This window comes from Dendropsophus ebraccatus, chromosome 5 (genome assembly GCF_027789765.1).
Source record: "Dendropsophus ebraccatus isolate aDenEbr1 chromosome 5, aDenEbr1.pat, whole genome shotgun sequence".
NCBI lineage: Eukaryota > Metazoa > Chordata > Amphibia > Anura > Hylidae > Dendropsophus > Dendropsophus ebraccatus.
Window position 1 is genome coordinate 39,476,193 of NC_091458.1, and position 20,330 is coordinate 39,496,522.

The 20,330-nt window shown below is 42.0% G+C and overlaps 1 protein-coding gene across 3 annotated transcripts in view; it reads left to right on the top strand.

The window, feature by feature from the left end:
* The window catches only part of PDS5B (PDS5 cohesin associated factor B), a 108,506-nt gene that overhangs the window by 10,254 nt on the left and 77,922 nt on the right, over nt 1-20,330 (top strand). For 2 of the 3 annotated variants that reach the window (XM_069969899.1, XM_069969902.1), the window contains exon 2: nt 5,454-5,706. The gene's annotated coding sequence lies outside the window, so the exon portion shown is untranslated. Of the gene's footprint in view, nt 1-5,453; nt 5,707-18,904; nt 18,996-20,330 lie in introns of all 3 variants that reach the window. The other variant, XM_069969900.1, reaches the window with a different exon arrangement.

The following is a 20,330-nucleotide window of genomic DNA, read 5'->3' on the forward strand; positions in this document are numbered from 1 at the left end:
CTGGCTGCTCAGCCAATCACTGACCACTCAGTGTTATAAGAAGCAACAGTAAGTGGTGGGTAGGAACAGCACTAGTGGGGAAACGGGGCAGGTGAGTTTTTTTTTTTTTTTTACCCTGACTTGGTTTAAAAATATTTCAGAGGCTGCTAAACCATATAAAGTGGTGCCTTGGATTACGAGCATAATTCGTTCCGGGACTGTGCTAGTAATCCAAATGACTCTTAAACCAAAGCAAATTTTCCCATAAGAAATTACTGAAATGCAGATAAATGGTCCCACACCCCCAAAATAATGATTTTTTTATTCTGAAAACATTTAAAACAAATGAAACAAACATTCAGAAACAGCAGAATATATGATATTATAAGTTACTGTACAGTAATGGAGAGGATGGGAAATATAGGGGCTGACAGAGACTGCAGGGAGTATGAAGGAATGAGCAGGACAGATGGGGGCACATAATGCAGCACTCTGTCTGGGGAGAGAGGGGTTACAGCTATGGAGAGATTACCTCCACAGTCCTGTCCCCTGATGTAAGCCCCAGCCTGAAGTGGATCTGCTATGATTTGGAAGGTGAGGGAGACTTCCTGGGTCAGAGCACAGGGCTGTAGACCCGGCTATGCAGGCCATGCCCCTCCTCCACTCGCGCTCCCACCCAGTACAGGGAGCTCTTAAACCAAAGCAATGCTCTTAAACCAAGTTACAATTTTGAAAAACTGTGAGCTCTTCTTACAAAACGCTCTCAATTCAAGTTACTCTTAAACAAGGTACTACTGTAAATATATATATATATATATATATATATATATATAGTTCTTATTATGAAACAGTGTGACCAATATAAGCAAATACAGAAAGACATGTTGATAAAGCCAAGGCAGTCAGTGAGAAGCAGGATAGCTGGATATCAGACATTTCTACCCGTTGCCGACTCTTTTCAAGATTAGGACTTCTCTTAAACACTGCAGCATTTCAGAGTGAAATACAGTTTGTTGTAATGAGGAAGCCTGTCGCTATTTTATCCTGCCTGTGGGTAGCTCAGCATGAAGCTGCTGACAGATTCCCTTTTTATATCAGACATCAGTAGCTAATTTCAGGCTTTGGCTTTGTTGTAGAATATATGAGGGGCGGCTGAAGTGTTTAGTAGGTTAATTACTGAAAATCTGCGGCAGACAGGTTGTAAAAGTAAGCAACAAAAGCCAGGAATCCGTTGTGTCCACAAGCTATATGCCTCCCCCACCTCTTTATAGAGGCAGTGTTCCTAGCTAATGCATGACTTTATGACAGCTTGTAAAGCAAACACCGATGGCAGATGTTAAATTTATGATTTCTCCCACATGCTTCGAAATATCATAAACAATACATTTTCCCTGTTACATCATGATTAGCGGACCTGCTGGATTGCTTGGATTGAATGCTATTTTGATACAGCTCCATAGTGAGGGTTTGGGTATACCTACAGAAAAGGAGTATTCTAGCACACATGCTTGTCAATATTATTTCAAAGAATTTCACACAATAGTGATGCAGTCTCCCAAAGTTGGGTGTGCCATTGCTGTGTATAGCACGTGTAGGTCTGTGTGTATGCTCTGGGAAAAAGGCAGTATTCTGCTCTTTCACCACTAGATGTCTCAAATGATTTATAAACTACTCAATAGTGATGCAGTCTCTTAAAGTTGGGTGTGCCATTACTGCGTCTAGCATGTGTAGGTTTGTATGTATGCTCTGGGATTAAGGTAGTATTCTGCTCTCCCACCACTAGATGTCCCACATGTTTTATGTACTACTTGGCACAGCTGAAGGAAGGTTATTATTTGTCACTGATCTCATGTATTTCCTCTGTATGCCACTTTTCTGGTAAACTGACTGAGAGCCAATCCCTGAGCTGGATGCCCCACAGATGTTCCGCCTTTATCTTCCTAGCCTATCACAAGCTAGAGTAGTATGTCTCCTGTTGTGTTGCTGCCCAATCAGATAGCTCCCTGAAGAGTATTATGCTGAGAGAGCAGATTGGGGTGTTCAGTCTAGTCAGAGTAAGAGAAGGAGTAAAAGTGTTGTCCCTGCTAAAGAGACTTTCCACGGCCTGGCCTGGAGGCCAGGGTCCATCTGTGGGGACCTTATCTAGAGACTATCCTATCTGCTTTATTCAAGTATCCTCCAACCTAGTCATGTTAAGCTAATGAAACTTGCAGTGAGGGTACTGTAAATGAGGGTTCAACTATCTATCTACACTGGGCGACTATCTTTTCTTCAATCCTTCTGAAAACTGAGACAGGAATCAGGACAGCAGTTAGAAAAGAACAGTTAACTCTGCTGCAATGTTCTAGGTTTACCTAGGGGTCTCACCGATGGTTAGCTTTATCCACTAGGTTGGGCTTGTGTTTCTGGTTCTGTAGGTGTATCCAATATCGGACTGGCCCACCAGAGGATTCTTTGGTGGGCCCCCAGCTTTAGAACCTGCAGTAACCTTGACTGACATGTTGTTTCTTACTGGTTCTGCATTGGTGGGTCCCTAGGATCATTTCCTCTGATGGGCCCCAGATATCCCAGTCCGACACTGGCTGTATCCATATTTTCCAGGACTCCCTAGGGCTGCTTCCAAGTTCTTTAGTCACCAGTAATCAAATGCAGAGTCTCTGCCATTAGCAGGATACAGAGGTCATTAAACGTAGCCTATATTCTCTAAAAAAAAAAACACTAGTTCTGACTAGAGTATAGTTATGGGGGTGCAAACACAGAAGTTGTAGCTAGGCCCTGGTGTCTTAAGGAAATAACAGAGAGATTAGTTTTCTGAATGGTGAGGGGAGGCCCTGTGCTTAGACCTAAAGTTTCACTTTTGTGTGTAGTAAAACCTTGACATCCTCCCTGCTTGGCAACAATAACATGCATAAATGTCGCAGACAGTTGCTGTGCAAACATCTAGGTCTATTCCTAGAGGTTACAGTCAGTCACTTATAGTGGTGCACAAGCTTGGTGGGAAACTTGAACTTTAACTGTAGAACAGGTGCACATTGTATGGACGTGGAGGGCTGTACGCCATCGCACAAATCCTGCAGGAGGTCAGGTTTAGAGATGAGCGAACCGGGTTCGGGTTCAAGTCCATCCAAACCCGAACTTTCGGAATTTGATTAGTGGCGGCTGCTGAACTTGGATAAAGCTCTAAGGTTGTCTGGAAAACATGGATACAGCCAATGACTATATCCATGTTTTCTACATATCCTTAGGGCTTTATCCAACTTCAGCAGCCACCGCTAATCAAATGCCGAAAGTTTGGGTTCGGATGGACTCGAGCATGCTCGAGGTTCGCTCATCTCTAGTCAGGTTGTGCGCAAGATGTCTGACAGATCTTGCCCATCTAGACATCATCTGTGAGGTTATAGCGGCTGATGTCCTGGTGCCTCCGAGAGGTCCTTGCCAGAGCAGGAGTGATTTTCTAGGGTGTTTGGTTCTGCACTGGACAGTTCCTGCCACGGACAGAGGTGGCAGCAGAGAGCACCACGTCAGCATGGATAAAATACACATTTGCAAATCTGTATAACTTTCTGAGACCAGATGATTTTGAAAAAAAAATTCCGGAGTACCTCTTTAACCCCTTAACGACCGCGGGCGTAAGTGTACGCCCCCAAAACCCGTGCCTTAACGCAAACGGGCGTACATTTACGCCCGCGGTTTCCCCGATCGCTGCGTGTACATATAGTTTAATAAATGCTGCCAACATAAAGTAGACATGTTGCTAATGCTATTTAATATATAATTTATGTGGCATAACCATTTTCTGTATAAGCAGAAAAGGTTTAAAGTTGGAAAAATGCATTTTTTTACAATTTTTCACGTTATTTTGGTTTTTTTATAAAGATTCGTTATAAGTATCGACTCCAATTTACAAGAAATGTGAAGTACAATATGTCACGAGAAAACAATCTCAGAATCAGCCGGATAGGTAAAAGCATCCCGAAGTTATAATAATGAATAAAGTGACACAGGTCATATTCATAAAATTTGCTCCGGTCCTTAAAGGGGTTGTCCGGCGATAAAAAATTATTCACAGAATAACACACATTACAAAGTTATACAACTTTGTAATGTATGTTATGTCTGTGAATGGCCCCCTTCCCCGTGTCCCACCACCCCCACCCGTGTACCCGGAAGTGTGGTGCGCTATACATTACCTGTCACGTGCCGACCACGGTCTCCGATCCTCAGCAGTGACGTCTTCTTCGGGAGGCCAGCGGATCTTCCCGAGTGCCGGCCGCCCTCTGCAGCGTCATCCGAAGCTCAGCCGCGATTGGCTGAGCATAACTGTGCTCAGCCAATCGCGGCTGAGCAGCTGATGACATGGCCGCGTCATCAGCCGCGATTGGCTGAGCTCAGTTATGCTCAGCCAATCGCGGCTGAGCTTCGGATGACGCTGCAGAGGGCGGCCGGCACTCGGGAAGATCCGCTGGCCTCCCGAAGAAGACGTCACTGCTGACGATCGGAGACCGTGGACGACACGAGATGCGGTGAGTATAATGCACCACACTTCCGGGTCTAGCGTGGGTGGGGGGAAACACGGGGAAGGGGGCCATTCACAGACATAACATACATTACAAAGTTGTATAACTTTGTAATGTGTGTTATTCTGTGAATAATTTTTTATCGCCGGACAACCCCTTTAAGGCCATTTTAGGCCCGGTCCTTAAGGGGTTAATAAAACCCCAAAAATTCAGTTCTTAAAAAAATAAATAAATGTTTTGTAGGCTGAGCTGTAACAGACTCTTCAGTATATTACACTGGAGCACTGCAGCTATATAAAAATCGGACAGAAAAAAAGAGATGACAAATGCATGGAGGAATAATGCCTGACATTTGTTTAGTCTGGTAAGCACGCTGTCGGCCAGGCATTATACATCCGAATTGCAGTAACATTAAATCAGTGAGCCGTGTATTGTAAGAGCCTTTACACCATCATTTCCAGTGTGTGAATCACATTATAACAGCGAGGAGCCGAATGATGAAAGCCATTGATAAATCATACATATTGCCGCAACTTAAAGAACCACTGCATCTCGGAGAGAACATGTATTAAGGGCTATCTCTGCCTGAAATGAAAAAAAAGATCTTTCTGCTTCAGTAAAATAAATGTGATAAAATAATCCGCCTCGCTCCCGTTAAGCAAATCTTCTCATAGAGCCAATGTTAGGAGTACTGGAATATTTGAAGCTGAGCTTGGTCAAATAGAGTCATTTAAATATACTCAATATTGTAATGGCTCACATGCCGAGGGTATATTCATATATGATTTCTACCGAATAGTACTGAGAAAGGAAAAGAGCAGATCATTACTGATCACAAAAGGCTACGCGACAAAGATGGTTCTCACTTTATGGTGTTGTAAAAATTTACAACTACAGTACTGTGCAAAAGAAAAAAACTGTGAAAAATTGCTTTTTAATTTTTATTCTTCATTGTAGAGAAAACAAGGAATCCCAGAGGTGATGATATGGCCCCACAAAGCCCGAATCTCTACATCATCCAGTCTGTCTGGGATTACATAAATAGACAAAAGGACCTGAGCAGTGACATCCATAGAAGATCTGAGGGTTTATTCTCTAAGGTGTCCAGAATAGAGATGAGCGCAATTTGAGCATCCAATCGAGTCCAATTTAAATACCGGTGACCATACCTCCCAACTTGTTGTGTGCATTTGCAGGGACCCACTGTCAGGTAAGTGACATGGATGCCCAATGGCTTAATCATTTTTTTGTGTCAGGAATCATGTTCCCAAAATGGATCCGTAAGATCTACAGCTGTGTGTATGGAGCCCTAGAACTCAATTAGGGTACTATTACACGGAACGATAATCGGCCCGATTCGGCCGATTATCGTTCCGTGTACTAAAGACAACGATCAGCCGATGATCGTTGTCATCGGCTGATCGTTAATATAAGTTCAGACCTATAATCGTCGGACGCTGACCGTGCACCGCTACGTGTAATAGCGGTGCGCGGCCGACGCTGACGATTAGCAAAGAAGAATACATACCTAATCCATGGTCCAGGGTTCCTCTTCCTCAGAGCTTCTTACCGGGTCCCGTGCGCTACGGCTTCTCAGCGGCCTGTGTCAGCTGATAGGCCTCTCGGCCAATCACAGGCCGGAACCGCCGCAGCCAGTGATTGGCCGAGCGGCCTGTCAGCAGAGACAAGCCGCTGTGAAGCTGAAGTGCGCGGACCCGGGGAGAAGTTAAGAAGAAGAGGAACCCTGGACCATGGATTAGGTATGTATACAGTTTAAACAAAGGCTGCAAGGACATCGGTAACGATGTCCCTGCAGCCCTTGTTTAACGATTATCGGGCCATGTAATAGGCCAAGTAAACGAGCAACGATCTAGCAGATCGCTGCTCGTTTACAGGTATTATCGGGCCCCCATTGGCCCGTGTAATACCACCCTTAGTCTGCATGTGTGAAATGATGTGTGAAAGGGCCCATAATGTCACATGATTCATCTGAATATAACAATTTTTAGGATCCAACTTGTACCACATGGAATAATATGCAAGTTTGTGTCTATTAAGTAAGAAACCAGACACTTCCTAGAGCAACATAGAAAGTTTATTAATGCCAATCTCATTTCTAGGTAAAAAAAAAGGGGGCCATGTAAGGGGCAAAGAGGGACAGAGGGACACTTGGGAGGTAAAGGTGACTGAAGAAGTTGAGTGCAGCCATAGGCTGTATCCATGTTTCCAGGACTCCCTAGGGCTGCATCCAACTTCTTCAGACAAGGGTGTTCAAATGCTGAACGATCAGACTTGAGCAAGCTCCAGTTGCACTTATCTCTACTCTGGAACAACCTCCCTCCTTGTACATTTGCATGGATATATACAATTCAATGGTTGTGTTACCAGGCACAGGTGCTGCCTATTGAGGTGAGTGCAATCTTTATTAAAAGGTTGGCCAATAAACCCCTTCTCCTGATTGCCAGGAAATTAGCAAATAGAGGGTACATGGTACTTTAAATATGCTCAACATAGCATGCCAAGTGGTATATGCATCCAAGAGCCAATAAAGCTAGGCAAGACTATTTCTAACATACCCATAGGTCCTCATTACATGACCGAGGCCAAAAATTAGATTCATAAAAGTTGAATCACAATACTGACCAATCACAGAAAAGCTTTTATTCTTTATAATGCTCTTTTCAAAATTTGATCTATAATAAGGGTAGTTCCATTAAGCAACATAGACCATTTCCCAATTTTCATGTTCATTTTTCTACTGCCATTTTGTTTTATTTATTTTGCTCTAAATAAGTTAATACTTCTCTTTAGCTCAGTTACCCACTTTAAATGGAATATGTCAGCTCTATATCATGCTCAGAGCTGCAGATAAATCCCCATGCTCTGGACAGTTCCTGTCACAGACAGAGGTGGCAGCAGAGAGCACTGTGACGGACTGAAAAGAAAACAACACTTACTGCATGACATACAGTAGCTGATAAGTACTGGAAGACTTGAGATTTTTAAATAGAAGCGCTGTGGAATCTGTTGGCGCTATACAAATAAATATTATTATAATTTATAAATCTATATAACTTGACACCTTTAACCGTTTTTACATTTAGCTACACTGTGCACTTTTACTACTAACACTAGCCCCTGTTGCAGTCTGTCTGTACAGACTGTGTCATCATGAATTCTAAATACTTTAGCTCTAAATACTATATGAATGTATACAAGCTAAATGCATCTACAAACAATACAGTGCCAGACAGGAACAAATAAAGATGGTCAGCTCCCAGTGTTATAGGTTCATGCTTCCTTACATCACATAGGTTTATAGAGCACAAAGGTGGAGCCCCTGGATTCCGGGGTGTCAATGACAAATGAAGAAGCTTGATTCCTTCAGCTCATATAAAAGTTCCAAGTTTATTTAAACAATTCATTAAAACAATAGCCAGAGTGCCAAAGTTGATAGATTGCTATTAGTGGATTAATGAGAATATACATGAGCTGATTATTTCTCCTATGTACCCATGTCAATTATCAGTTATTCTTTCTAGAAAATGCAAACATTTCTCTGCTCTCACTGTATATGTATCTAAGAAAAAACCTGGAGAACGGGGCCGCTAATACAATCTGTGCCTGACAATTTCCATAGTCGATAACCTCCCTAGAGCAGATCTGTCAGCAAACTATTATGTGCTGTTTAGCTAATAGCAGCTATCAAAGAATACAGTGGATGAATGGATATAGCCCAATGTGTTTATGGGGGGAACATTGTCCTCCCACGTCTTAGTAGTGGTTGACAACTTCTAAAATATATATTAAAAGCAAATAAACAGTCATTGGTAAGAGGGACAAGGAAGCTCTTCTCTTACAAATACAAAGGTGCCCATTAGAGATGAGTGAACCGGGTTCGGGTTTGAGTCGATCCGAACCCGAGCGTTCGGTATTTGATTAGCGGGGGCTGCTGAACTTGGATAAAGCTCTAAGGTTGTCTGGAAAACATGGACACAGCCAATGACTATATCCATGATTTCCACATAGTCTTAGGGCTTTATCCAACTTCAGCAGCCACCGCTAATCAAATGCCGAAAGTTCGGGTTCGGATGGACTCGAGCATGCTCAAGGTTCGCTCATCTCTAGTGCCCATACATCTTAAACTAAAGTCAGCCGAATTTGCCACCACTAGTTTATTCTGCCTACTGCATAAGCAATATGGTGGCCTCCTAACTCTCCATTGACAGGTGATGGTGGTGGAGAGAAGAGTCAGTTGTGCTGGATTTTTTTTCCATTTTTTCCAGAGGGATGAGCAAAAGGAAGTTGTTAGGCACTCTCTGTGCCCCCATATATAGTTAGGTCTTTTCTCTGCCCCTATGTTTTTTTAGGCCCCCTTTGTGCTTCCATAGGCCCCCTTTGTGCTTCCATAGGCCCCCTTTGTGCTTCCATATAGTATACAGCACCCTCTATGGTTCCCCTATAGCGTTTGGCCCCATATGTATCCCATTATAGTATACAAACCTTTTCTGTCCCTTCATACAGTATTTACGTCCCCTCTGTGCCCCCTGTATGGTGTTAGGCACATCTTTGTGGCCCAAATGGTTCTATAGAAAGAAAATAAAACTCTGGCTGAGTGGGCCCTGTCCCATCTCTGGGCCCCTGTGCAGCTGACAATAGACAAATTGCAGAACAATCAGAAACAGGTTATAGTTGCTTATGACTTGCCTTGAGGTCAATGCTAGGAAAGTTGCACCTGAGACTTGAAACCTTTAACCAAAAATCTAAACTTTGGGCAACTGTGCTGTGGTCACGCTATGTTGCATGTCGCTACACAACCACAGTGTCAATCATTTAGGCTACATTCACACGTTCAGTAGTTCTTCAGGACCGTATATGATGTCTGCAATCTTTGTCCGTGATCTGGGGAAAAAAATACCTGCAATCTGTATTTTTTTTACGGTTCAGCAAAAAAGGGGAAGGTAATAGTTTAATCCACCCCCCTAAATTAGCTGGTGTCAGAAAGTTATATACATTTGTAATTTACTTCTACTTAAAAAATCTTCAGTCTTCCAGTACTTATCAGCAGCTGTATGCCCTGCAGGAAGTGGTGTATTCTCTCCAGTCTGACACAATTCTCTGTTGCAGCCTCTGTCCATGTCAGGAACTTCCAGTGCAGCAGCAAATTCCCATAGAAAACCTCTTCTGTGTCAGACAGGAAAGAATACACCACTTCCTGCAGGACATACTGATAAGTACTGGAAGACTGGAGATAGATTTTAAATAGAAGTAAATAAAAATCTATAAAACTTTCTGACACCAGTTGAATTGAAAGAAAAAGATTTTCACAGGAGTACGTACCCCTTTAAATAAGTGGGAATGGTTTAAAACAATTATTCACCTAGATTTGTTGCAGATTTGCAGACGTTACTTCCGCAAAAATTGTGAATACTCCCATTGACGTCTATGGGAGAATCTGTACTGCGATTATGGTCAGTACTAGAGCATGTCAGTAATTTTTATGGATCTGTAAATATACGGACAGTGTAAAAAGCCCATCTGAAATCAATGGCCCTAAAATTGCTATGTAGCCTTACCCCTAAGCATTCTTCCTACATGGCATCCCAGCCAATACTTGCCCTCCTTTCCTTACTCATCTCTCTCCCTAAAATTGAAAAAAAAATTTTTTTGAAAAAAGGTTGTTCCTATGAACTTTGCCCATTAATCACATACAAACCTGTGAGAACTGTGTATGTAATCCACAATACAAGCTGCAGACCAAAACTCCATGTTTTCCATACTGTGATGTCATTATTTTTTTTTTAAAATAAATAGTTTCTAAACATGAAGCTTTTGACTTTGTAGCTTTCTCCATTAAAATGAATATGATTTCTGACCTGAGAGATTGTGTCTAAAGAGGTGCGGCCACTGACTGTCACCTGTAAAACCAAATATTACAGCAGCGTATATAGCAGTAGATCATTGCATGACACAAGACTGCTGTCACATCTGGAACCTCATTACTACATAACATGCAGAACAAACAAAGGCTTTGTGGTTCTCTTCATCTGACTAATCCAGGATATAGCTACCATCTATGAAGGGCCATGCGTACAGATGGATGTATATATAATTGGAGTGCACCGGTGAGTTCAGCTCTCCTAGGTGATCACAGTTATGATGTACTCTGTTGTCAAGCAACTGCATAGAAATAACATGTATGCAGTACAGTGAATGGTAACAACTCCATTTTATTCTGTTAATAATAGGCATGTAGACAGCGTGACCCATTAGCAGTATCAGTAATTCTGCATAATAACAGTTGGATGAGTCAAGATAAAAGGATAAATGTGATAGATTGCAAGAAAATAATAATAATAATAATAATCATCATCATCATCATCATCATCATCTACATTTCTTCTATAGTCTTGTATAGTCCTTTGGCTGCATTATAAGTAATGTAAAGTACCTCCACATATTAAGCAATGTAAAGCACCTCCACATATTATACTCTAAAAGATTCGATGAGAGGGTTTTTTGAAAACCAAGGGCTTGTTCCATGCATGACATAAAGATCACCCGCACTGTAGGCTTCACGGCAATTATCCTACTAAAGTATAGTATATGCCATTGTATGGATACATGAATCAACATGTACAATAATGTACTACAAACATGTTTTATTACACAGCGGAAGGGACAAAAAATGGAGCATAGTTACCATTAAAAATCATGACAATAAATGTGTAGTGACTGGCATGGGTACGTGAGATAGGACAGGGAGATAAGCCTTGTTTCTGCATTAAAGGGCTATTCTGGGAAAATTACCTTTCCCCTATCCATAGGATAGGGCAAAGTAGAAGGTCGCAGGGGGTCTGACCTCTGAACCCCACGGCGATCTGTGAAAGGTTTGTATTGGTCGGGGTCCAGGGTCCACCAATCATTAGAATGAAGGGGCAGACGCGTGCAGCAGCGTACAGCGAAGGCCATAGGGCTCCATTATAATTCCGTCCACCACTACTTTAGCAGTGAGATGGAATTGGCAGAGGGAAGATGCTTGATGACAAGAAAATTAAGCTTTTTTGTCTGATAAGATATATTACAAAGTTTCTTATATTCACTTGTACCATTGAGCTTTGCAAAGTTTGCATAAATGACAGTGTCTATTCACTGGTTCCTCACTGATCAATGCTTCCTGGTCCCTTCGCAGTACAAGGAAATGTCTGCTCAGTCAATTACTGGCTGATAGGGCAGGTCACATTGTGGCCAGTGATTGCCCCAGAGGGTGTATTGAGAAGTGTAGGTCAGTGGGGACCATAGATATGGGCATCAGAATGGCTGCATCTGCGGATCAGTGGGCCCATAGTGTACCTCAGTAAGCCAAATTGAAATAGAGTTTTTTCTCACTGATTCTGTATTGTGTCATGTTCCATTGGATACAATTTTACATAGGTATTCCCCCTAGAACTGCCTTTGCAATATAGTAGTGCCTTTGGCTATTTTAGGGACCACTGTCCAGGCTCCATGTACCTGGCTTTGCCTAAGGGGCAATGAACTATGGGAAACAAGAACTGGTTAACTCACTTTATTAATTCAGAACATAATCATCTGCAGTGCAGCATGGCATCGGCTAGTATACCGCTTCACATTTGGCTTGGAATCATTTGAGGATGTAAATGTAGAACACAGTTATTTATACCTTCAAATGCACATACATAAAAGAGTCTGCAAGCCGTGTCATAAAACAAGCCTCAGGCTCGCTCGGCTCATACAGGAATACTAAACATTTCCAGCTCCACCGAAAGTAAGCCAATGGGCAGAAATAGAAAACATATATCAATGGCTGCAAGATAAAGTTCAGTACATTTTTATAGACTACAAAATATCTGCTACAGAAGACACTAATTCAACAAGAGCTCAGCGGGAGACAACAAAAAAGCTGTGTATAACATGATATAAAAGCAAAGCCTGTAGACTTACCTGAAAAAAAAAAAAGACCAGAAAAATATATTTTTCCTTTTCTCTAAAATAAAACTTTAGGCTGTAGTTGCACATTATGTGGTCTTTATTTTATTTTTTTTTTCAAATTTGCAATAAATTATATTACTATAATTGCAAAAACAAAACACAAAAAATACCTGGCTGTTTATGGAACAGAGAGAGGACATAACTCTTTTCCATAACCAGCCAGAAAAACAAACAGCAGCAGCCTAGTAATACCAGTGTGGGAAGAGCCATTGATGTTAGCCCTTCCCAGCCTAATAATACTAGTCTGCTACCACCCCAGACCTTGAGCACCATTTTTTTTTACACTACAGAACTAATATTACTCTTTGTAGTACCCCTGTGGCAAAGGATACTAGGGTAATAATGTGAAGATTAGTGTTAGCCTGTTTTGTGGGCTAACACAAAGTCAAACTGTAAAGTAACATATATATAAATTTTTTTTATTAAAAAAGAAAGACCTCTATATCCCTTCTTGACCTTTTCATATATGTTGTTTATATATGTTTTATATATATGTTAGTCATTACCTAGTACACCAAATCTGACATAATTCTCAGGATACCAGCATGTAAAAAAAAAACCCAAAAAACAAACAAACACAAACATTTGTAAATAAAGTGTGCTCTTCCCTCCTGCACTAGTCTACTGGCTTTGGCTAGGGCACACAGTTGTGAACTGCTGACAGTACTTGGACTTGCAAGTCTAGGTCCAGACTGTAGTCCACATGCTCATATGCTAGCCTTTGCTGCTAGTGCAGAAGAGAAGGGCGATCACAAAGTGCTAAGAGGCTGTGTTCCCAGCGTTAGGATAGGGTCCTTACGCCATAATAGAGAAAAGCCCTTATATTTATATGTGACTCCAGCCTAACTTGGATAGCGAAACATCATGCACTAACTAAATGAAGCATTGCTGCTTGTTTCAGTGGGTAGAAAACAATGACACTAACCTAACAGACCTTTCTTAGAACTCCAAGGAAGACTAATTGATTTGAAATATTGTTTTCCTTTTTCCAGTTGTCTAAACCAGGGCTGGATCTTATAGTTTGGTGCGTCTTTAAGTTCAAAAATACAATAATTGTTCCAACTGTAGAGGACACTGTGGCCCGCTCTTCCTCGAAGGGTGGGGGGTGAAGGAGAACAAAGATGTGCTACCAGCATACCAGTGTAGTGGGAAGCAGCTCTTACTATACTGCCAGTCAGTGCCCACATTGATGCACTGCAAGGCTATGTTCACACAACAATTTTGTACGGCCGTTTTCTTATACTCAAAGTAAGGGCCGTTGTTTTGAGTACCAAACGGCAACAACAGCAAACAACAATGTGTGAACCAACGGCCTTTGTTATTTTAAATTTAAATGGCGGACGTTATTTAACAGAGTGTGAACATGGCCTATAGGTGGTTGCCTGGGGAAAAAACTCTACCTTTTTTTATTACAGTCACCGTCCTGGTATAAACTATCTAGTAGTTTTTAAATAGAAATTACAATTCGACATACCCCTTTAACACCAGCATGGGCTTTCCTGATTTTTACCTTTGAGCTTTCATCTAATTTGGCTCTTTCTTCTACAATAGTCCAAGCAGCATTGGAAATGAAGATCCATTATGCACCCTTGATTCAGCAATTATTTCATGTAATTATTTATCATCAACCTTACTATTATTATGCTACAATCTTTATGATGTCCTCTCACTAAAATTGGCCACTGACGTAATGGTAATAGATAAAAGTTAAAATTATTGGCATTCACATATTCAGAAAAAGTGATCTTGCTAAAATTGGCATGGTCTCCTATTTTACTTGTATAAACAGTTTAAGGCTATGTTCAGACAAGGTTTAACACCTTCCGTTGCTAGGTACACTGCCAGCTGCACTGCTGTATCGGCTGCAGGAACATTGAGGGACTTTTACTAAGGAGTCTAATGTGTGTGACTCTTTTAATTGGTGGATATTTTCTTCCAATATCTTGTTACTGATGTATTAAAATGTAGCGCTGCCATAGTGAATGCATCTAAGTAAAAAGTCGCTGAAAAAGTTGCAAAAATGTAAAAATTGCACAAGCATATATTTAACTGGTAGTGACCAGTTTGGTGAATACTCAAAACAGGCAGATTGAAAAAAGTCGCCTTTAAAAAAAAATTGCCTGTCAAATACTGGTTCATAAATAGAACGATTTATTTATTCACTTTAAAATAGGCACAAAACCCTTAATTAATTTCCCCCAACTATGGTTTACGGACGTTGTTCAGCAAACATTGTCCAGAAACAATAGGCATGTTCATTATTTTGACAACCGTTCTAAAGAACGGACGTAAGAGGGGTGGTGCGGCGTTAGAAAATTATTCACTAAATAACACATAAGTTATACAACTTTGTAATGTATGTTATGTTAGTGAATAGCCCCCTTCCCTGTGTCCCCCCCACACCCGGAAGTGTAGTGCACTATACATACCTGATTCGTGTCGACCCCGGCCGCCATCTTGGGGACAATGACGTCGTCTTCGCGGGACCGCACCAGCCCTCCTTTATGCCGCCCCCCCCCCCCCTCTGCCGCGTCATCAGCTGCGATTGGCTGAGCATATCTAAGCTCAGCCAATCACGGCTGAGCAGCAGATGACGCGTCCCTCATGACGGCCCCCTCTGCCACGTTATTAGCTGCTCAGTCGCAATTGGCTGAGCTTAGTTATGCTCAGCCAATCGCGGCTGAGCAGCTGATGACGCGGCAGAGGGGGGCCGGCATGAGGGGCAGCTGCAGCGGTTCGGCCGGCCTCCCAAAAATTACATCATTGTCACAAGATGGCGGCCAGGGGTCGACACGAATCAGGTGAGTATAATGCCCCACACTCGGGTTTAGCGTGGGTGAGGGGTAACACGGGGAAGGGGGCCATTCACAAACATAACATACATTACAAAGTTGTATAACTTTGTAATGTGTGTTATTTTGTGAAAAATTGCTTAGCGCCACACTACCCCTTTAAAAAAAACGCTGTCCGAACACAGCGGGCAGCATTGTATTCACTTCAATGCAATTCCTCCCCTGCAGAAGATAACGGACACTGTTTTCATTGCAATCACCGTCCGTTCTTTTCTTAAAAAGAACAAAGTGTGCACATAGCCTAAGGGAAGATTAATCCCAAAGCCCCATGTATCCCGTATTATATATATTCTATCAATCAACGTGGACTGACATTGCAAGAAAAACTTTATCTTTTTCTTTATTATTATCATTATTATTACTTGCCTTGCAGCACTGTGGTCATGGGTCAGAATCTGGCCAAAAACAACATTCACATAAGGGAAAGATTTATCAAACTGGTGTAAAGTAGAACTGGCTTAGTTGCCCCTAGCAACCAATCAGATTCCACCTTTCATTTTTCAAAGAATCTGTGAGGAATGAAAGGTGGAATCTGATTGGTTGCTAGAGGCAACTGAGCCAATTCTACTTTACACTAGTTTGATAAATCTCCCCCATAGAGTTTTATGTTTTGCCTGTTTTTGTGTGAGTTTTCTCATCTCAAACCCATTTCAATAGGCTTCCTAAAATAGTGAATTGAAATTGTGAGCCCCATTGGGGTACAGTGAGTGATGATGATCTCTGTACATGCTAAAACAACATTACGATAGTAATAACCTGCCAAATTAAAATGCACCATGTAACAGGAAAGTTGAGATGCTATCAGCGTTTTTATGTGTATCGCCAGCTTTATAGAGTCGGACTGTCTATTAAATTACACTTTTATACTCTGTGTTTACTGGGTATCGTCCAAATACATCCAGGCCATTATCAGACAGTAGATGAAACAAGAGGCAGGTGATGAAGCCAGAGCACTTATTCCTCAGGGAGCCAATTCTGTAGATCTGCACTATGCAAATGTAGCGGTGACAGATATCGAGAAATGTAGAATAAATTTTACATAATGCATAGCTGTCCTTAAAAAAAAAGAAATGAACGGCATAAAAGTGCACTTTCTTCATTCTCAGCCTCTTTAGTGCTATTGTTTTAGTATCCTTTATACTATTGTATAAAATTGATCCAACTCTCCAGCTTTTTGGCAGTCGACATAAAGTCTGTATTCAGGACGTGTCTGTAATGTATACCATTCATCTTCTTATCTATCTGAGGAAGACGTCCAGTCACAGCTGCTAAAAAGCATTTCTATAATGCTAAGCTTTGTGTAGTACCAGCTGCATGCCCCATTTATAATAATACCGGCCGCATACCCATCCTAAGGCTCCTTTTAGACAAATAGAATTGTCGTCTGGTGCGCCAGCAAATGAGCACCGATGAGCGAGACCGGTGCTTGCTTGCAGTGCCTTTACGCGGCATAATAAATTGAGTGGCCAGGCTGCACACACGATCACTGTATTGTTTGTGCAGCCCTGGAAACTGACAGCACAGATATATAAATATCTGTGCTGTCAGTTTCCAGATTACAAGCAGCAGTGTATACTTACCACCTGTGCTGCTTGTGATCCGACGTCTGACTTTTCCAGTCCTCCAGCCGCTGGCTGAATCTCTAGGTACTGCCTCCTCTGGCTGTCTATTATTCCAGAGGTGGCGGCCTGAAGATATAGCCAGTGGCCAGAGGACTGGAGAGGAGCCAGATGCAGCGTGGTAAGTGATTTGGAAACTGACAGCACATATATATATATATATATATATATATATACATATCCGTGCTGTCAGTTTCCCTTTATTGTTGTCAGCTAGCGGCTGATAACAATAAATTTAAAGGCCTGATTAAAAGACCCTATCAGCTGAGCCAGCAGCGTTTTCCCTGTCCTCAGCCGATTGCTGTCATTTTTACACAAGCCTATTGACAAACTATGTAAAGTGCGGCGGAATCCGTTTGCGCTATACAAATGAAAGCATTATTGTTAAATAAAAGCATTATTATAGTTATTCTCCTGGGCGATAATCGGCCCACGTAAAAAGGCCCTTTAAGCGGCTCTGTACCCACATTCTGATCTAGAATAAAAGTTATCTTTTTATACACAGCATAGGTGATAACAAGCTGATTGGTGAGGGTCCAACTATTGAGAACCCCACTGATCACAAGAACAAATGTCAATTGTTCTCTATCACCAAGTGTGAAACCTGGATTTGTTCGCAATTCTTATAGAAAACGAATTGATCAGTGACCAAGCACATGCAATGCTGCACAATTTACATGGGGGACAAGCTCCCCTTGCAGGGCTTAGATCAGAGGTGGGGAACCTTCTGCCCTCCAGCTGTTGCAAAACTGCAATTCCCATCATGCCTGGAGAGCCAAAGCTTAAAGGAGAAGTCCGGTGAAAATTTTTATTAAAATATAGTATTGTCCCCCAAAAGTTATACAAATCACCAATACACACTTATTACGGGAAATGCTTAGAAAGTGCTTTTTTCCCTGCACTTACTACTGCATCACGGCTTCACTTCCTGGATAAAATGGTGATGTCACGACCCAACTCCCAGAGCTGTGCGGGCTGTGGCTGCTGGAGAGGATGACGGCAGAGGAATGCTCAGTGTCCCTCCAGTGCCCTGTGTCCCCTTGCCATCATCCTCTCCAGCAGCCACAGCCCGCACAGCCCTGGAAGTCGGGTCGCGACATCACCATGTTATCCAGGAAGTGACATCACCATGTTATCCAGGAAGTGACATCACCATGTTATCCAGGAAGTGAAGCCTTGATGCAGTAGTAAGTGCAGGGAAAAAAGCACTTTATAAGCATTTCCCGTAATAAGTGTATATTGGGGATTTGTATAACTTTTGGGGGACAATACAATACTTTAATAAAAATCTTTGCCGGACTTCTCCTTTAAGCTCTGGCTATCCAGGCATAATGGGAATTGTAGTTTTGTGACAGCTGGGGGGCCTGAGTGTGACACCTGTTGCTTAGATCTAGATTAAAAATTATTCCCCTATACACAGCATAGGTTCCCAACATGAACATTTGTTGAAACAGCATCCCGTGTCGCCCCTTTCTGAAGTCATATTACAAAGAAATTTTAAAAATGGGTACCCTCCAGAGTTCCCCTTTAAGAATTGAGGGCTGGCTGGATCTGCAGGCATTCATTCATTAGATTAGAATCTGGCAGGTCCTGCTGAAAATGACAAAACCTACTGCAACCCCCATATATTATGCTGTGCTGCAACTTCCAAATATATATTCGGCAAATGTGGACCGATTCCTATTTTCGTATAAATTCTGGAATCTTTTACTTTTTGTACCAAAATCTAGATTAAGATGAATGAGTATGTACATAAAGCCGAGACCAAATTATTCTTAATGTGAACAAAATAAACATAAAAATATGGCAGGATTATTTCTGTGTTTACATTCACATATGGCGTCTGCTTCTGGCTATGAAAGAGAAGCCCTTGTCTCTGTGGGAACAGTGCTAATATTGTCATTTCTTTCCTCGCTTCTATTCATAGACCAAGAAAAAGAAGTCAGCAATTTTATACTGCAGCAATGTACCTGGAGCAAACGTTCCATCAACAGATCGGCAGAAATTACAGCTAAATAGTAAGCAGCCGGGATCTGCAGTGCCCTTCAAAGTTAGAAGGAAGGTTCCCTGGGCTGTATGTATTGCTTATGTATAAAACATGCCTATAGTGTACAGAGGTATCACAAAGTAAGGGTCAACCTTCTGGAAAGTATGTAGCCAGTGTACTTTTTTGGATGTATATAAGTATGGGGGAAAGTATTAAAGGGGTACTCCAGTGGAAATAAAATATTTTAAAATAAACTGGTGTCAGGAAGTTATACAGATTTATAAATTACTTCTATTTAAAAAATATCAAATCTTCCAGTACTTAAAGTGACTCTGTACCCACAATCTGTCCCCTCCCAAACCACTTGTACCTTCGGATAGCTGCTTTTAATCCAAGATCTGTCCTGGGGTCCGTTCGGCAGGTGATGCAGTTATTGTGCTAAAAAACAACTTTTACTCTTGCAGCCCTGTGTCAAAGTGGCGTGGCCTAGAGTGTCTGTGCATTAGGCTGGCACAACCTCTCCGTCCCTCCTCCTCATCATTAGGAATGCTCCAGGCAGATTGTCTCCTATTCATCAGCTGTGTGAGCCCGGCACATGGGCTGGATCATTAAGGCACCTGTGCAATGTTTACTGAAGAGGAACAGGAAAAATCCTGCCAGTGGCATTCCTAATGATGAAGAGGGTGGGAAGGAGGGACGGAGGGGTGGTGCAAAGTTAGGGCACAGATACTCTAGGCCACAGCAGTTTGACACAAGTCTGCAAGAGTAAAAGTTGGTTTTTAGGACAATAACTGCATCACCTGCCGAACGGACCCCAGGACAGATCTTGGATTAAAAGCAGCTATCCGAAGGTACAAATGGTTTTTGGGATGACAGATTGTAGGTACAGAATAGCTTTATCAGCTGCTGCATGCAGCAAGTGGTGCATTCTTTACAGTCTGACACAGTGTTCTCTGCTGCCACCTCTGTCCATAACAAGAACTGTCCAGAGCAGGAGAGGTTTTCCATGGTGATTTGCTACTGCTCTGGACAGTTCCTGTATAACTTTCTGACACTAGTCATTTTTTTCCCCTCTGGAGTACCCCTTTAAAACATGCTTATGTACATATTTTTGTATATTTGTATTTGGTCATCTGATCCCTTGATGCTTACTGCTTCTGCCTGCTTTTGGGGAGTTGGGAAAAGCAGATCCTCCCCGCTCATCCAATCACTGGATGAAGCAGTTTCCTGTCTTGCCAGTGATTGGCTGAGCGGGCAGGTGCTACTCCAACTCTTAGAACCGAAAGCAGTCAGCAGCAGGGGACCAGATGTTTGTAGAAAGGAAGCTGTGGGGAACCAGCGTAGGTAAGTATCACTTATCTATTAT